The sequence below is a fragment of the Solanum dulcamara genome, chromosome 7 (assembly GCF_947179165.1).
Source record: "Solanum dulcamara chromosome 7, daSolDulc1.2, whole genome shotgun sequence".
Taxonomy (NCBI): domain Eukaryota; kingdom Viridiplantae; phylum Streptophyta; class Magnoliopsida; order Solanales; family Solanaceae; genus Solanum; species Solanum dulcamara.
Window position 1 is genome coordinate 35,132,780 of NC_077243.1, and position 20,010 is coordinate 35,152,789.

Sequence of the window (20,010 nt, forward strand, 5' to 3'; positions counted from 1 at the left end):
CAAATTCCAATTGAAAAGCTGGAGTTTTACTTCCATGAAGGTCTTAAAATACATATATACATATCCACATACTTAAGGTACACCGTATATAATTAATTCACGGAAGAAAATTGGAAAACTCACCTTTAATTCTTCCAAAATGTTGCTGCCTTGTTCCTTTTGGTTCTTCACGTTTTTGTTTTCTATGTTGGCTGCTGTTTTTGGATAATGAACAGCTTAAGAATCATATATACATATATATATGAGGTGACACATGTCAGCCCCTAAGGGTGACACGTGTCAGCCCCTTATTGGGCCACCTCAATATGCGGCCAATGGGGTGCTGCCATGTGGCAGTGGGGTCCACCTCCCCCCAAGCAGGTGGGTCACCTACTTGACCCCAAGCAGGTGGGTCACCTGCCTGCTTAGGTGCAGCCACGTGTCACCCTCCCATTGGCTGCCCCGCGAATTTTTTTTTCTCTTCCTCGTGGGTTCGTAATCTCGTTCGTAATCTCGTCTCACTTTAAGAGACTATGAAACCCTTGCTACGTAAGCTTGGTATGTAATCAAGTAACTCACGTATGTAAGATTTCTAAATTAGCAGCTTACGTAGATAAGTCGAGTCCTACGACTCGTTACTTGGCCTCCTATTCCTTCCGGACTCTTATGATTCCCCTTCCAACCTTCTCTACCACGGGGTATCACATCCTCCCTTCGTTGGAGTCATTTGATAGTGTCGAAGCATATCCAGTTCATATGGTAATGTCCAAGGAACTTATGAGACATTCTGAGTTTAAAAGGTGTGGGGTGTAACATCCTTCCCCCCTTTAGAACATTCGTCCCCGAATGTTAAATGCAACCTTCTGTAAGACTTTATATAAATTATAAAGGGTTTCCTTTCCTTTATGCTATCACATGCATTCCCATCTATATTATTAACATATGAGTTCTCAAGAGTTGGAGTTACCTGTAGACATCGGTTACAGGTGCAAATACTTGTATTCCATGTTCTCTTCAGTTCCCCGATCATCCTCTTTCTGGTTTTGGTTTTTCCACCATAACTTGACGGAAGATACGTCTTTAGTCTACAATCTTCCAGTTTGCCGATCCAGGATGGTGGTAGGATTTCCCTCATAGGATTCCATCTACTGGACCTCATTTATGGAATATACCCTGGGTGACTCGTCAGTATCTAATGGACTGGGCGTATAGTTTCCAACTGAGGTGGTAAGCTTAACTTACCAGCCACGTTTCCCACCTTATGAGTAACTTGATACCGTCTAATATATTCTGGGCCAAGTTCCTTTTCTAGGTGACCCTATGATGAAAATCCAATCATCAACTTAAACTCTGTATGTCGACGTCGATTATTTGTATGTCATTCCTGCCGACTCTGGCTTTTAGTCAATAACTTACTTAATCATGTCGAGGCCATTGGAATACTAGTGTAGTAATTATTATTGTAGGCAACTTGATAAGTGATGGATAATCATTCCGGCTACCTTCAAAGTTAATCTCCCGGCTTGTGACATATCTTCTAGCGTCTAATAGTGCGCTCAGTCTGTTTAGTATCTCGAGGGAGAAATGCGGTACTAAGACCTGTCTGTGCTCCTGACCTCTTCTTGGACTGATCTCAAGACGTTAATTATAATTGAAGTCCCTTTATCTGGGATATTGGATAAGGAAACCTCATGGAACCTTACCATTCTCCATGTTCTATAACTCCCTCTAATTTCAGCAGCATAGGTGCTCTTGATTGGATGCAAATGGGCTGATTCATTAGCCTAATCACAACAACTCATATAGCACCCTACTCTTACCGAGTATAAAATGGGTGCGTAATGGCGTGGATAATTTGGTAACCGTTAGCCTCGTATAGTCTTTCTCGACTCTTTTCAGAACTTTAATTGGCCTATATTGTTATTCTGTGGTTTTCCACTCGTTAACTGGTTCTATGTTGACGAGTTGTGGCATTCGAGTGCGTCGTCAATTAGCAATTAGCTAATCCTTCTTGTTTTTCTTAAGCCCTTGTTACAATTTCCTTAACGTATCTTATAATACTCTGGGTACATAATCTCATATCGTTTCTCCGTTACTAGTTCAGATTCTTCCATCTCGTGCGATCACACCAGTACTAACGTATTAAGTTCCATCAAAATATTGAAGTTAAGCGTGCTGGGGTGAGAGTAAGATCGGGATGGGTGACCTTCCTGGGAAGTCTTCGTGTATCGTTTCACTGTAATCCTTTCTACGATGTGCGGGCACTCAATTTAGCCCAAGATTTACCTTAGTGTTGTCTCGCGAGTCTTTATGTTTTGCCCTATCCTTCCTTTGTTATCTTGCGACCAGTATCGGCGTAGACCTTTAGTTCCGCTATGACCATGTCCCTTTTTGATCATTTTGGTTTAACTTCCCCTATTGTATTCCCCCCCTTTCTGTACGCACCCATTCATTAGGGTGGGCTACTGAGTAGCGCTAAAGTTCTTTCATATAGTGACCTTTGGAGCAATTTTGAGTTTTGGTTATTATTAGCTGGCATAGCTTTAAAGGAATTTGACATATAAGCTCCCCTATCCTTTATTCACTTTGTGTTCTTCTCATTTTCTACCATAGGAGGCTTTCTATTCCTTTGTCCTTGGTTATACATTTATCGCAACATCATTTGCGACCAACTCTATAACCAACATTTTGGCTTTTGGTCTAGCATGTTATCATTATCCTTCGTAGTGTCTCTTGAATTATTCGATATCCTTTCATTGGTACATTCTTCTGTTTTTATACGCAGCCACCTTCTAGTGTTATGTTGTTCAGGGTCTCGTCACAAACTTCTTAACGCTGCCTTATGTAGCATTCTGGCTTCTGTTCAATTACTGGTGGCTTCCAGACCTTTCTAACTTGGTTCGACAGGATATCTTATTGAAGTTTAGACGTCTATCTCACATTTATTGCTATATCAATTGCCTCCTCCTACCTTTGCCATTTTCTCATTAACTTCCCCCCTTTAGGGGGTACCCGCACTTTCCTCTGTTTGTACTTTGTAGTCGTTCAATTTCAATTAGGCAGTACTAGTATTCCGACAATAACTATTCCAAGTTTTCTTGAAGCAGTGGCTTTGTCCCAACCTATATCCTTTGTTTCTTGGGACGAATAAAAGTTGCATCATTTGTTCCTTAAGTTTTCCATCCTCGTCCCTTAAGGGCTCCACTATTTTTGGGGCGACGTTGTGTACACGCGTCATTTTTTTTTTATATCTTAAGCCCCATGCTCTTACTGCGTTCTCAATGCAGGTCTTTTAACTTAGTTAGCCGCTACCAATGGCGCCTTATTAGCGGTCTCACTTTATCCTTGCATACTGGTATCACACTATTTAATTCATACTTATATATCCCCTTTTTAATTCGTATCCGTATTCAGTTCCTGACATCTCTTTGTGGTACTTCTATTAGAAGTTCTTTCCCTAATTAGTCGGTGGCAAATTATAAATTATTGTCGTACATCATTTTCCAACCATTGTTGGAAGAAATTAGAACCTCTAAAACATCACAGTACCCCTTTTTTTTGTACTTGACCTACCTGGTCTCCTTCTGAGTTTATCTTCGAGTTATGAACACTCATCTAGTTTAGAATTAGGAGTTGAGGGCTTGGTATTTTATTTATTTTTTTAAAAAAGAGTGAAACTCATTCGCGGGACATCTTATCCTTTATTCTGAGCCCTCTGTGTATATTCCTACAATACAAATATGGCTGGAGATACCGTAATCTGAACTTTACTACTTAAATAAGCCTTTGTTCCTCCGAAATAAAATTCTTCGAGTGAAAAGGGTGCCCCTTATCGACCACCTAAAGGGTACCTCTTACAGCTTTAGTTGAACACAGTAGGGGTACTTGGTATTAATTCCTTAGACATCTCAAAAATCTATGTTTCATTCCCTGTTCTTTGTTCTGGAAAAATTTCGGCAGAGTTTCCTCTATATTTCTTACTTATCGCAAAACCTGCACACAGAAAATACCAACAATGCCTCACAGGGCCAGCATATATATTTACATATCATATCACAGCCGCACAGGGCTTTCAATATCATCTCATATCGCAGCCACACAGGGCTTTCAACGTCAACAATAATATAAAAATACCGGACTTACCTCATATGTCTAATTTCAAACTGCCTCTGTTGCACTTTTTGTCTGCTTTCCTTTCAAATTTCAACTTTACATTTCAATAATACTTCTACTTCAATACCTTACCCGACGAATATCTTTTTTTTGGCTTAACTTTACTTACCTGCATGCTTTGTAACTTTCCATGTCGTCAATTACTTCTTTCTGTTGGTGTCGTCCTTCTGTTAAGATCCAAGGTTAGTATAAAGAATTTTTCCTATGACTCAGATCTAAAGCACGATCTCAGATGTAGAAGAAAAGTAACATCCTAAATGTCCTATAGCTTCCTGTTTATAGATGTGGCGCGCAACACATCGATAACCAAGACTCTATTAGACACGGTCTGCAGACACTCCGAGGACGAACTGCTCTGATACCACTTTTGTCACGACCCAACCCCGTAGGCCGCGACTGGGGTCCGACCTGGACCCCCCGTACATATATCTATTAGTTGAGGTCACATTGAATCGTAAATAAGACAATATCATGTAACAGAGCCCCACTGGCGATAACATTTTTATAAACTGTAGCCCTTTTCGTTTGTATCACAACATGACAGGGCAGGCAAGCCAACAAGGCTGTCATAACATAATAACATATATCATATATCATGTAGACCCAGCTTAATCAAACTGACATACACAACCCACATATACATGTCTGCAGACCTCTAAACATATAAATGACAATATATGGCGGGACAGGGCCCCCGCCGTACCCCTGAATGGATAAAACAATTTCTATACATCCGTGGGCAGTATCAAAAACTAGGCTCCGATACAATGAAGCCTCTTCCAGCTGAGCTGCATGGAATCCTAAGCTGACGGACTCCCAAAATCTGTATCTGTACCTGCGGGCATGAACGCAGCCCCCCGAGAAAGGGGGTCAGTACGATATGTGTACTGAGTATGTAAAACATAATATAATACAACTGGAAACATATCCGAGATAGAGAATCAGGGGATAAGATATCAATTCAGAAACCTGTACCTGTACTTTATGAATTACAAAAACATGCATGTTCGAGTCATATCATATAGCCGGCCCTTTCGGGGGTCCGGTGAATCATCTCTGTAAAATCATCTCTGTAAAACCATCATGGCCCCAGTGCCATCACCACCTTATTACAACACATCATCATATATTTATACACGTATCCTGGCCCTCTATTGAGGGACTCAGTGAATAATGCAGTGAACTGTGCACGAGAACATATCCTGGCCCGGGACTCAGTGAAAGAAGTGTTACAATATACACGAGTAGAGTAGTGAGTAACTATATGCAATTTAAATCATTATCAGAGACTCGACAGAATAAAAAGTTAAGCTTTTATTTGAGAACCCGAGTAGCGGTGTAGTAATCTCGAGTGTCCTCTAAATGCCATTATGGGCTGTCTCAATTATAATCTCGGGGCTCCTAGACATGTACTAAAGTAAAGCCAAATCGCTTATGGAACCAGAAACATTTGTTAACATATAGTGTGTAAGACTTGGAGCCTGTACATTTGTTACCTTTTTAACATATAAAAGTTTCCAGGGAAATAGTTCAATTATTATAAAAGTTCGATATTCAGACGTAAATAAGAGATGCTAAGAATGGAGTTACCTCGGAACTCATATCATTTTAATCTAGAACTAAGACATGCCAGAAGAAGAAAGAGAATAAACTATATGTGGTCTGTACTTTCCTTTATGGGATCTGCATACACATATTTCATACCCGGCCCATCATGGGGCTCGGTGAATCATTATGGCATCATAATCTCACTTTCGTATCAAATACGTATCATAGGAAATGAGAAATAGCTTTCCACATACTAGTGTTTAACACATAAAAGCCTTACTAGGCAATACTCAATTCTTTCAGAAATTCCAATACTAAGCAGTGGATATGGGTTATGAGGCATACTTGGAGTTTTGGGAATGGAATTATCCCCACATTCCACACACACTTCACTTAAGGCTAAAACTTGCCAAAAGGAAAGAAAGATAGTTGTACGAACTTATACCAAAACATGCCAAGAGAAAGCTTTACATACCTTTTGGGAGTTACCCTTTATCCTGCTCGTCTCGTCGTCTTCTGAACCTATTCAATATGAAAGTAATATGAATATCAACTACTCTTAACTTTCCAGTATCTTGGATTACGCCTTAATGTTAATGGAATCTATTGCCTTAGTTGTTTCCTCGACTAGTCCTTTAGTTTGTTAAGGCGTTAACGAAAATTGGGCAGCACCTCCCCTATAATGTGCCCTATCCGAATTTCCAATTAGGTCCCTAAGACCTACAGCCAACCAACAACAACAACCTGCAGCAATTCATACTAACAATATACAACATAAACTCCAAACGACTTATTCAAAAAGATGATATCAAATAGGGTGTCTAGTCTTTATTTTACAACGCCTTTAATTATACGCAACGGGGGGTCATGTGGACTCAACCAGAAGCACCCTAACCCACATTAGAACATATGTAGGCCCTGCAACAAGACACCACACCCCTGCAGCAGCAACTCACAAGAACAACGCCTTACCTTGACGACAATTCGACTATAACGACTACACTTTAGTTTATTCCGAACGCCAAGTATTTCTAAGCCATTTTCATATTTCCAGCCACCAATAGGGAGTGTAACATGCTCCATCAGAACACATAAAGCTCAAATTTAAAGAAGAAACCTTACCTTACGTTAAACTCGTCAAACTCGCCAAAACTATCCAAAATGTGAAATCTGGACAGTTTACTGTTTCACCTTGTCGCTTCGTTTCGAAGGGGTAATGGAGGGAAACAGGATTTACGCCCTTCATGAAAGTTATACACATATGTCTTAGGGTCGCAAACAATTTCGAATCAACCCTACATCAATTTTGTACAAAAAGATATGACCAAAATACTTACAGCTGTCCGTGTAGAATTTCCAAAACCAAATCTGAGTAGAACCTCCTCTACACTTCATTACCATTTTTCGAACTTATACAAGTACAACTGGATTTTGGAGTCTGAATGAAAGATATAGAGCCACGAAATACCTTTCCAAAACATATTAAATCACTCGAAACAAATCTGTACACAAGAAGTTATACCAATATTACTAATCACTGTCCCTTCCAAAAACGGGTTGGTTAATTAATTCTTAACATTTTCTCCTTCGACTTTCTCTTATTTTCTCTTCCAAATTCCAATTGAAAAGCTGGAGTTTTACTTCCATGAAGGTCTTAAAATACATATATACATATCCACATACTTAAGGTACACCGTATATAATTAATTCACGGAAGAAAATTGGAAAACTCACCTTTAATTCTTCCAAAATGTTGCTGCCTTGTTCCTTTTGGTTCTTCACGTTTTTGTTTTCTATGTTGGCTGCTGTTTTTGGATAATGAACAGCTTAAGAATCATATATACATATATATATGAGGTGACACATGTCAGCCCCTAAGGGTGACACGTGTCAGCCCCTTATTGGGCCACCTCAATATGCGGCCAATGGGGTGCTGCCATGTGGCAGTGGGGTCCACCTCCCCCCAAGCAGGTGGGTCACCTACTTGACCCCAAGCAGGTGGGTCACCTGCCTGCTTAGGTGCAGCCACGTGTCACCCTCCCATTGGCTGCCCCGCGAATTTTTTTTTCTCTTCCTCGTGGGTTCGTAATCTCGTTCGTAATCTCGTCTCACTTTAAGAGACTATGAAACCCTTGCTACGTAAGCTTGGTATGTAATCAAGTAACTCACGTATGTAAGATTTCTAAATTAGCAGCTTACGTAGATAAGTCGAGTCCTACGACTCGTTACTTGGCCTCCTATTCCTTCCGGACTCTTATGATTCCCCTTCCAACCTTCTCTACCACGGGGTATCACATCCTCCCTTCGTTGGAGTCATTTGATAGTGTCGAAGCATATCCAGTTCATATGGTAATGTCCAAGGAACTTATGAGACATTCTGAGTTTAAAAGGTGTGGGGTGTAACACAAGTTATATCATATTTTTGATTTATCTTCTCTAAAAGAAACAATATCATCTCCATATATTCTTGAACGATGGAACGACATCGCTGATATTGTAACTTTGGATCGATTAAGATTGTCACAAGAACGTCATTGTCAGTTCAACTATCCCTTCATGCAAAACAATAATGGTGTCTTGAGCACTAGATCTTCTCCAATCTTTTTTTATGTTATTATCAATCCAATCTCTATTCAAGTGATGTTCCACACTATTCTTCATATTCTATGGTAGTCGTGCAAGCGATGGTAATTGAAGCTTCAACAATAAAACAACAAAAAGAACAACTTGCAAATTTGACAAAAGCAAGTATGATAGAGAGTATGGAGGAATAAGAATATGTTAAATCATTTGTGAAGCTTCATGAAACACAAGAAAAAAAGAGTCCTTTGCAAATTAAGAAATAACGATCAAGGTGTTTCAAGTGTCTGCTGAAAGTTTTGTTCATGTTGACCATTTAAAGGACTTCATCATAGAGGCTATCAAAGATAAATTTTAGTCCACATTCAAATCTTCTCTGACAAATGTATAATCATATATGCAAAGGCTTAATAGCTTAAAGATACATGCTGGCTATCAACCTTCTAATTTATATTAATTTGAAGGAAAAGGAAATTAGAAACAACATGTATCACACTTTATCAAAACCTGCAATAATCCTGGAACATGTGGCGATTATCTTGTTAAGCAATTTGTTCGGTCTCTCAAAAGAAATGTTTTTAATTGGTATATACAACTCGGATCTAGTTCCATGGATAGCTAGGAGATGATAGAGAAAACATTCCTTAAGCATTTCTATTGCAAAAGGTGTGTTGTAAGAATGATAGATCTTACTAATTCCAGACAAAGGAATGATGAGAAGCCATTGACTTCATTAATCGCCGGAGGAGCTTGAGCCTTTACTACAAAGATTACCTTATTGAAACTTCTAGGATCAAAATATGCATCCAAGGTATGTATTGAGATTTTCATTACCAATTACAGGCCATAAAACCCTAAAAGTTTTTAAGAACTACAAACTCGTACTCCTGATATTGTGTCGCGACCCAAAAACTGAGGTCATAATGGCACATATCCCAAATCACATCCCAATACTTAAGCCAAAAAGTAAAACCATAAGAGACTCCCAAAGGGAAGTCAGGCCACAAATAAAATGCGAAATAGAAGACAACAACTAAAATACCCCAAAACATAGTATCATAAATTATTATGAGCATCTAAATACAAATTTGAATCTGAATACACATTTTTAGTCTTTGAATATAGATAGTACTGTAAATGAAAGATGTACTAGAGGCGATCTGGATCCCATGATCTCACCACTAATCTGATGATGATGAATCTGCGAGAATCAACTACAGCGCTGGGTACCCTAACTAGTATCTGCATTAAAAAGAGATACTGAAGTAGGGGAGAGTACAATCCACATGCACTCAGTAAGTTTAACCGACCGAGTCTAAGGAATTAATTAAAAACTATGAAATAAAATACGGAACGTTTCCACCTGCATGTAGAAAAGTCCCACTCTGGCTATGCTGCGCCAATTTATATAGAACGACACGATTAAAGTAAACACATAAACATAGTTCAATATCACTGATTAACTGATAGGTCAATGTATAACATGTGTCAATGCAATGCAATAAATATGATGATGCAATGATATAATGATACAGTGGGATCAAGGCTATCGCCCAACCTGTCGTATAAACTTGCTGAGCTATGTTAACAAGCAGGACCCATAGGGGTCTCGTAGAGCATATACCTCATCATAATCTCAAGGTATCAACTAAATCGCCATGCAGCTCATGGACAAGAACTCATGATACTAATACCTCTTCCGCTTGCCACCTACTTGTGGTCAAGAATAGATGAAAGGTGTCAAATTTTCTTTCTCAAAAAAGGATTTTCATAACCCTCAATAGACAGTAATGGAAAGGAAATACATCAACTCAAGTGTTTACCCTTTTCTCAAAAATATCTCAATACTTAGGCATGCTCAAAACCCCCATAAATCCGTTAGACGGCCATACAAGTCAAATAACCTCTTCAGAGTTCTCCTCAGTTAATTCATAGATTACACATCTCAATCGCAAATAAAATATCACATAAGGCCCCATACATGCTACACAACACATATAATCCCCCACGCGGGCATAACAATATCAATTATAAGTCCTAAAATACACTACGACCCCGTCCCAAAGTCTACAACATAGAATTTGACTAATTACCCCAACTCAGCCCCAAGAAGGATAGTCAAACATACCTTAATTGACAAAACCGCACTCGAACACTGTACCAGATGAACGACCTTTGAATTCAATGCCCGAAAGGATAACCCACTATTAATAATAAAACATACAATTCATAAGGGATGAAACAGTCTAAAATTTGATTAATTTTGAATAGGGTCAAATATGGATTTTATTGAAAAATCACGTTCTACTCATAATAAAGAACTCATGGTTGAAAAAACCATAAAACATAGAGTTCAAAACGAGTTAGAAATCACCAATTCTCATAAAGTCGGATTAGGGAAGAAAAAGAGGTTTTGGAATTTGGAATTAAATATTTGGAACTAAAATCCTAAAATAATTAATGAAAAGGAAAGGTTTTAGGTTAGAAATCACTTACAGAACAATTTTACGCGAACACCTCTTCTAAAAATCACCCCAAGAAGCTCAAGAACTCAAAAATGGTAAAAATGGGGTTTCTCCCGAAGTTGAATTCTATTTAGGTCATTTTTATGCATTGCAATCGTGAGTCATTAAACCTCGCAATCGAAAACCACAAAGACATTCTGTTTCGTGATCGAGGAGACCCCCCTTGCATCGTGAAGAAAACTATAATAGATGACCCTTCGCGATTGCATGACCCCCATCGCAATCGCGATGAAGGAAAAGTGTTTCACCAAAATGTAGAACCTGTTGTTTTTGGCCAAGTCTAAAACGCTCTCGGTTGGACCCTCAGAAATCATTCGGAATCCCATACTCACTAACCATATATGCACTCATACTAAATTCAATGGTCTAGACTCAATGGAACTATCAGAATTCAAATTCGAGGTCTCCTTGACTGGGAATCGGTTAAGTCACAAATAAACTAGTTTCGGCACTTGAGATTACCCAAAATACCTTTGGAACCTCTAAAACTCACAATAAAGCCATTTCTAGCGTTAGAATCACCCCCCATAACCATTGAAATTATCAGAAATCAATGTGAGTCTCCAAACTCAATTTGTTGACCAAAGTCAAACTTAATTATTTTAAAACTAACTTTCCAACTTAAGACCTCAAATTAACATATCAACCCCAAATCTATTTCCGACGACTCTCTTAGACCAATTTCCACATTTTAGAGCTGGTGGAACTAATAGAATCCCGTTGAGACCCGTAGCTCCGTATGGTATCGAAAACCACTCTTTACAACTTAACTTTGTAGAACTGAAGAATTTCTCCATTTCACTATCTATTAAGGCTTTAACACATTCAACCACACAAACTGAAAAAATAATAATCGGGGGCACTAATAATAAGGGTAAAATGGTAATTTCAAGTAAATTTCCAAAAATGGCCCTCAAGGTCATTTAACATGCAGCACTAAAAAGGATGCTCATCCTCAAACATAAGATAAGGGAAAGTACTTGGAGTTTCAAAAAGCTGAGGGTACCGGGCTCACATATCAGACTCTAACTCCTAAGTCACCTCCTCAACAGGCTGATGCCACCATTGCCTATGAATCTTTCTGCCTATGATAGTTATTGGCTCCTCCTCATAAGTCAAATCCGGACCCAACTCTACTAAATCATAAGAAACCACATGGGACTCATCCGATATATACTTGCGAAGCATAGAGACATGAAACATCAAAAGGACAACCGATAATCAAGGGGGGTAAGGATAACTAAAAATCCACCCCACCTACTCTCCTCAGAATCTCAAACGAACCAACAAATCTCAGGCTAAGCTTGACCTTTATTCCGAACCTCAACATAACCTTTATAGGCGATATTTTAAGCCACACGCAATCACCTACCATGAACTATAAGGGGTGAACCCTCCTGTCAACATAGCTCTTTTGATGACTCTAAGTGGTTAATAGTCGACCCTAAATCAAACGTACCCGCTCCATAGCATCCCTGAGTAAGTCAGTATACAATTCCTCAATTACGACTGAATCAAATTACCCAATGGGTAACCAACACCTATGACCATATAATGCCTCAAATGGTGCCATATGAATGCTGGAGTGATAACTGATATTATAGGCAAACTCCATTTGTGCTAAGTGTTGGTCCTATAGGGCCTTAACGATATCTTCCAACACCTAAATAGTCCATTTGGAATGGCCATCATTCTAGGGATGAAATGCTAAACTCATCTCTAGTTGCGTACCCAAACTATGATGCAATGCCTCTAAAAAGTAAGAAGTGAACAATAAACCTCAATCCGACACAATAGAGATAGGCACCCCATGCAACCTGACAATATTACGAAGATAGATCCTAGCTAACTACTCTGCAGTGTAGCTAGTCTTTATCGGAAGTAAATGGGCTAATTTGGTCAGTCCATCCACAATCATCCATACAGAGTCATACTTACCCAATGCAAAAGGTAATACAAACACAAAGTCTATGGTAATATGCTCCCACTTCCACTCGGGAATGGGCATCCTTTGCATAGAATCTCCTAGTTTCTGATGCTCATACGTCACCTGTTGGTAATTTATACACTTAGCAACAAAATAAACAATGTCCCTCTTCATACCACACCACCAATAGTATTGTTTGAAGTCATGAAATATTTTTGCCAATCCTGGGTAAATTGAATACTTAGAGAAATGGGCCTCATCCAATATCATACATACCCAATCACCAACCTTACGCACATAAATACGACTATTAATCCTCAAAACTCCCTCCAGATCAAGAGAGGTTGTCTTTGCTTCACCACTCAATACTTTATCTTGAATGGCCCTTAACTTAACATGTTCAAACTAGTGTGCTTAAATCTGGTCCATCAAGGTTGACCTAGACTCCACAAAGGCTAAAATGCAATGATGTGTAGAAATATCAAGTCGTACCAACTGCCTGTCCAATGAATGAACCTCCAAAGATAAAGGCCTCTCATCCGCCTTAAGGAAGGACAAAGTACCTATATAAGTGCTTTGCGACTCAAGGAATCTACTACCACATTAGATTTTCCCAAATGATAAAGCATGGTGATGTCATAGACATCAATTCAAATCCTAGATTTTTGAATTGAGAGAGATCAAGAATTCTCACTATTTCTTAAATTTATGGACCTAATTCAATTTAGTGGGATTGGTCTTTCAACAAATCCAACCATTTTCGTTGCCTCCTGTTCATATTCTGCTGAGAAAAGATATACTTAAGGCTATGGTGGTCAGTAAAGACTTCACAATGCACACCATAAAGATAGGGCCTCCACAACTTCAAAATGAACACCACTACCACCAACTCTAAGTCATGGGTAGGATAGTTCTTCTTATGTACCTTTAACTGTCGAGAAACATAAGCTATAATTCTACCCTTTTGTATTAATACACAACCCAAGCCAACTCCTAAAGTATTACAAAGCACAATAAAGGCCACACCTTCCTCGGGTAAGGCTAGAATAGGTGTTAAAGTCAATAAATCCTTAGGATTTTGAAAGCTCTCCTCACATTCATCAGTCCACTGAAATGTCACGGTCTTTTGAGTTAGCCTAGTCAATGGGGCTGCAATAAAAGATAAGCCCTACACAAATCGGTGATAATAGCCTGCCAACCCAATAAAACTCTAAATCTCGATAATTAAAGTAGGCCTAACTCAATCATGAACCATTGTAACCATAGCCGGATCGACCATAATAGCATCCTTGGTCACCATATGACCCTAGAATGCCATGGACTAGAGCCAAAACTCACATTTGGAGAATTTTCCATACAACTTATCCTCTCTTAATCACCAAAGGACTATCCTCAGGTGTCTAACATGATCTGCCTCATTGTTTGAATAAACTAAGATGTCATCAATAACCATGATCACAAATGAGTCCAAATAAGGCTGGAATATCCAGTTCATCAACTTCATGAAAATAGCCGGGACATTAGTCATCACCGAAGGGAAAAAATCATAAACTCATAATGACCATAATAGGTCCTGAATGCAGTCTTTGGGATATCAGATTCTCAAACTCTCAATTGATGATAACCAGACCTCAAATTAATTTTGGAAAATAGTGATGCACACTGAAGCTGGTCAAATAAATCATCGATGCGAGGAAGAGGGTACTTAATCCTGATGGTGACTTTGTTCAACTATTGATAGTCAATACACATCCTTATAGTACCATTCGTCTTCTTCACAAATAAGGCTGGTGCACCCCTTGACGATACACCAGAATGAATAAACCCCTCATTCAATAAATCTTCCAATTGTTCTTTTAACTTCTTCAACTCCACTGGAGCCATCCGATAAGGAAAAATAGAGATGGGCTTAGTGCCCGTCTCCAAATTAATCACAAAATCATCATTTCGGTCAGGAGGAACACTAGACAAGTCTTTGGGAAATACATCCATAAACTCTCTTACCATCCTCATAGTCTCTAACGGAGGTAAATCTGTAGTGAGATCGCGTACATGAGCAAAATAAGAAAAACAACTTCTAGCCATCAGACAATGAGCATGAGTATAAGATATCACCCCCTTCAGATACAAACTCGGATTACCCTTCCATACCAAGCCAGGCAAACCGAGATAAACTAAGGTCACGGTCTTTGCATAACAATCTAATATAGTATGATAGGGAAATAACAATCCATACCCAATATCACATCAAAATCAAGTATGTCTAATAAAATCAAGTCTAGGCAAGTCTTTCTACTCGAAAATATCACCAAGTGCCCCCAATATACCCGATCCACCACTAAGGACTCACCTACCGAGGTAGAAAAAGTAATAGTCATACTAAGAGGCACAAATAATCACTACCCAGATCAAAATAGGTTGACACATAAGAATAGGTAGACCCTGGATTAAATAATATTGAAGCAGGATGCTGGCAAACCAGAACAATACCTATAATAACTGCATCAGAGACTTCTGCCTAAGATCTACCTAGTATAACATAACACAACTGATGGTCACCTCTGGACTGTGAACCACCACAAGTACCACCACTAGCTCCAAATTTGTCACCCTTGGTACCACCTCTAGTGCCCTGTGTAGTACCTTTAATGGTTGGAGCAGGAGAAAAATTAACAGCCGGTATCCCAGGCCTCCAAGTAAAAGGAGCATGTCTGGGAAATATTGGGACTTATCCCCAAATTGATAACATACAAAGCATCCTCGAGGTCCTGAACCCCTTGGAGGATAACCAAAAGTGTCAATATGGCCTCCAAAGCCCGAAGAACCATTATAACCCATCTAACCCGACCTAGATCCACCTGTACCATCTGAGCCCTGAATAGCTGCTGTGACTAGTCTGCCCTGATAACCATGGGTACCTAAACCTGAATACTTACTGCCTCTGGAGTAGTGACCACTAAATTGACCCTGCAAACTGAATCTTACCTTGTCTAGCATGCCGAATGCTCTATATCATCCTGGCATGGTCAATAATACACTGGAAAGTACCACCAAATAGTACAAGGAAAGTTGTAGCCTTCTAAAGATAACCCGCGAATCCCTTCACCCACTTGTGGATCCGTTTAAGCTCAATAGGAATACTAGACATGGCATAATGAGACAAATCATTTAAGCAAGCCTCATACTCAGATATGTATAAAGATCCCTGCTCCAATATAACAAACACACGCTGGTCACAGAGGCTCTAAGGCACAAATCTCTCAAGGATCACCTCTGAAAACTGCTCCCAACTCATCATAAGGGAACCAACAATTCTACGTGCAATAACCAATATCCACTATTTCTTGGCCACCCTTGTGAATTGATACGAAGTCTAGGCTACTCCATGTTCCTCAAGAATACCTAGGTTGAACAACCTGTCCTGATACTCATAAAGAAAATCATAAGCCTTCTCCCTTTTGTACCATCAAATTTGGGAGGTGCCAACCAAACAAATCTATCAAAGCTTTTGTGGTCAGCTACCAACATGGAAGCACTAGAAGAAACTGGTAGAGCTGCAAATCTGGGGGTATGTTAGAAGGCACAGAAGAAGATCCTAGCATCTGTAACCTAACACTAGGCCCTTAAACTGGTGGCATAGTTCCAACTGCGATAGGAGAGCCTGAAGTACCTAGGAGAACACCAGGATTCAAAGCACCATCTAATCTAGAAAATAATTTTATCAATAACTCCTAAAGCATCGGAGCACTATCAAGAAGAATAGGAGGATGGGCTGGCCTCTACTCCTTAGTCTGTTGCGGTGGCTCAGGCGATAAATCTTTAGCTCGACCACGAGCAGGTGCCACTCCCCTAGCTTGGCCTCATCTCATGACTCCACCACATCTCTTGCCTCGCCCGCAAAGTGGGGCTCGGGCAGCAGGCAGTCTTACTCTCAGCGACTACCGCTCTATTTCTCACCATCTACACAGAAGGAATAGATCAGATGTATATAACACTTGATATGAATAACTAGAACGAAAGGAATCAATAGAAGGAATTTATCCTAATAAGTATCTTGTAGCCTCTTGAAGATAAATATGGACATCTACGTACCAATCCATAAGACTCTACCAGACACCTTACACTTTAACTTATGAAACCAGTAAACCTAGCGCTTTGATACCAATTTTTCATTACCAAAAAACCTAGGATATAATGGTAAACATCCCAAATCCCATTCTGAAGCATAAGCCAAAAAGTAAAATCATAATAGACTCCCAAAGAAAACTCAAGCCACAAATAAACGCAAAATAAAAGACAACTAAAATACCCCAAAACCTAGTGTTATAAATTTATGAGCTTCGAAATAAAAATCTAAATCTAAATACACAGTTTAATTCTCTGAATATAGAAAAGGCTGTAAATGAAAGATGGACTAGTGGCAATTTGGATCCCAAGATCTCACCACTAATCTAATGATGAATCTGCGAGAAGTAAGTACTGCCCTAGGTTCCCTGACTTATATCTGCATTAAAATGAGACACAAAAATAGGAGTGAGTACAATCCACATATATTGAGTAGGTTTAACCGACTAAGTATAAGGCATTAATCAAAAACTATGAAATAAACTAAGATATATTTCTACCTGCCCACAGAAAAGTCCCACTTTGGCTATGCTGCCACCAATTTATACAGAACAATACGATTAAAGTAAACACATAAACATAATTCACTATCACTGATTAAAAGATATGCCAATGTATCACATGTATCAATGCAATGCAATCCAATATGATGATGAAATAATATAATGATACGATAGGATTAAGGATCCATGGGTTTCTCACAGACCATATACCTTATCACAATCTCAATGTATCAAATACCTCAAAACCCAACTTATGTTCAAGAAGTCATGATACTAATACCTCTTCTGTTTGCCACCTACTCGTGGTCAAGGATAGATAAAATGTATCACATTTTCTTTCTAAAAAAAGGATTTCCACAATTCTCAACTTCCTAATGATCAATGATGATGAATGAGGATGAATGCATTTACAACACATAAGGCATGGAGGTAATATCCACTCAACATGTAGTATAAGGTTCAAAGTTCTCAAAACTTAAACTAAGCATCACTTTCACTCTTAATAGACAGTAGTGGAAAGGAAATACCTCAACTTAAGTGTTTACCATTTTTTCAACAATATCTCAATACTTAGACATGCTCAAAACCCCAACTCAACTCCTTAGATAGGCATAAATAACCTCTTCACAGTTTTTCTCAGCTAAGTCATAGATTACACAATCTCAATTGTGGATAAAATATCACATAAGTCTCTCACAAGGGCTACACAACACATATAATCCCCGATATGGGCATCACAATATCAATTTTCAGTCCCAAACTACACTACGACCCTGTCCAAAAGCCTACAACATAGAATTTGACTAATTACCCTAACTCAACACTAACAAGGATAACTAAACCTACCTCAATTGCCAAAACTACACTCAAATGCTCTACTAGACGAATGACCTTTGAATTCGATGCCCAAAAGGATAACCCACTATTGATAGGTTTCTGAACCGGGGGTAAAACAGTCCAAAAATAGATTAATTTTGAAAAGGATAAAATCTAGAATTTTATTGAAAAAACACATTGTACTCATAATAAGGAACTCATGGTTGAAAATCCCATGAAAACTAGAGTTCAAAACGAGTTAGAAATCACCAATTCTCATATATTATGATTAGGGAAGAACAAGAGGGTTTGGAGTTTGAAACTAAAATTTTGGAGTTAAAATCCTCAAATAATTAGTGAAAAATGAAGGTTTTAGGTTAAAAATCAATTACCCAATGATTTTACTCGAACATCTCTTCCCAAAATCGCCCAAGAAGCTCAAGAACTCAAAAGTGGTAAAATAGGGTTTCTCCCGAAATAGAACACTGTTCAGTTCATTTTACCTTGCGATCGCAAAGTATACTATAAGGGAGGACCCTTCACGATTGTGTTACCCCTGTTGCGATCGCGATGAAGGAAAAGTGCTACACCAGAAAGCAGGACCTGCAGTTTTTGGCCAAGTCTAAAACACTCTCAGTTAAACCCTCGGAAATCATTCGGAATAGTATACTCACAAAAAATATATGCACTCATACTAAATTTGACATTCCAAACTCAATGGAACTAACGGAATTCAAATTCCAGGTCTTCTTGACCCGGAATCTGTTAAGTCGCAAGAAAACTAGTTTTGGCAGTTGAAATATCCAAAATACACTCAAAACCTCTAAAATTTACAATAAAGCCATTTCTAGTGTTTGAATGACCCTCCGAAATCATTGGAATCATCAAATATCCAATTTAAATCTCCGAACTCAATTAGTTGACCAAAGTCAAACTTAACTCTTTTAAAAAAAACTTTCCAACTTGAGACCTCAAATTCACATATCAACCCTAAATCTATTTCCAAAGAAACTCTTAGACATGTACACATTCCGGAGCTAATGAAATTGACAGAATCCTATTGTGAGACTCGTAGCTCCGTTTGGTACCAAAAACCACTTTTTCACAATTTAACTCTATAGAACTCAAGAATTTGCCCATTTCACTATCTATTAAGGTTTAACACATTCAACCATACAATCATAGAGGTAAAATGATAATTTCATACAAATTTCCAAAAATGACCCTTAAGGTCATTATAGATTGAGCTAAATATGGCTACAAGTGGAGCCAAGGATAGCTTGACTTTGAGATTAATGAAGAAAATATAGATGATATTGAGGATGAGGGAAATCTTTCTTCCAAAATTAAAACTGAAGAGTCTATGTAAGTTAAGATGCTCCTTGACTTATGAGCCTAAACTGCAAAATTATAATGCTCTTAAATGTACGAGCCTAAACTATAAGTTATAATGCTCCTCAATGCACAAGACTAAAATGTGTGTCATAAAGCTCAACAAATTTGAGCTAACAACATGTTTGAATTGTCTAAAAAGTTGGTCAAAGCAGAATTTAAGTTATTTTTTAACTTTTCGAAGTGTTTGGCAAATCAAAAAAGTGCTTAAAATAAGTTAAAAATTTACAAAAAAATGTAAGAAATCAAAAGTTAAAAGTTCCCCCCCCCCCCAACTTTGTTGTTTTAGGCTTAAAAGTCATTTTTGACTTAAAAGTTACTTTTTAAGACAATCCAAATGAGCTGTAAGTCTTCAAGTAACGAAACTCCTCATATTCGAGTTAGTCTTCAATAGTTGATGCTCCTCAAATTTGAGTAAAATCTTCCAATTTCAAAGCTCATC

At 38.6% G+C, this 20,010-nt stretch overlaps 1 long non-coding RNA gene across 1 annotated transcript; it reads right to left on the reverse strand.

Annotated features, from left to right (window-relative positions):
* Nucleotides 1-6,189: 6,189 nt before the first annotated feature.
* On the reverse strand, nt 6,190-7,311 carry LOC129896908 (uncharacterized). Its single transcript, XR_008768070.1, has 3 exons — nt 7,038-7,311; nt 6,823-6,940; nt 6,190-6,222 (listed from the first exon to the last, which is right to left on the reverse strand). It is a non-coding gene; the product is annotated as an uncharacterized LOC129896908 (long non-coding RNA).
* Nucleotides 7,312-20,010: the final 12,699 nt, after the last annotated feature.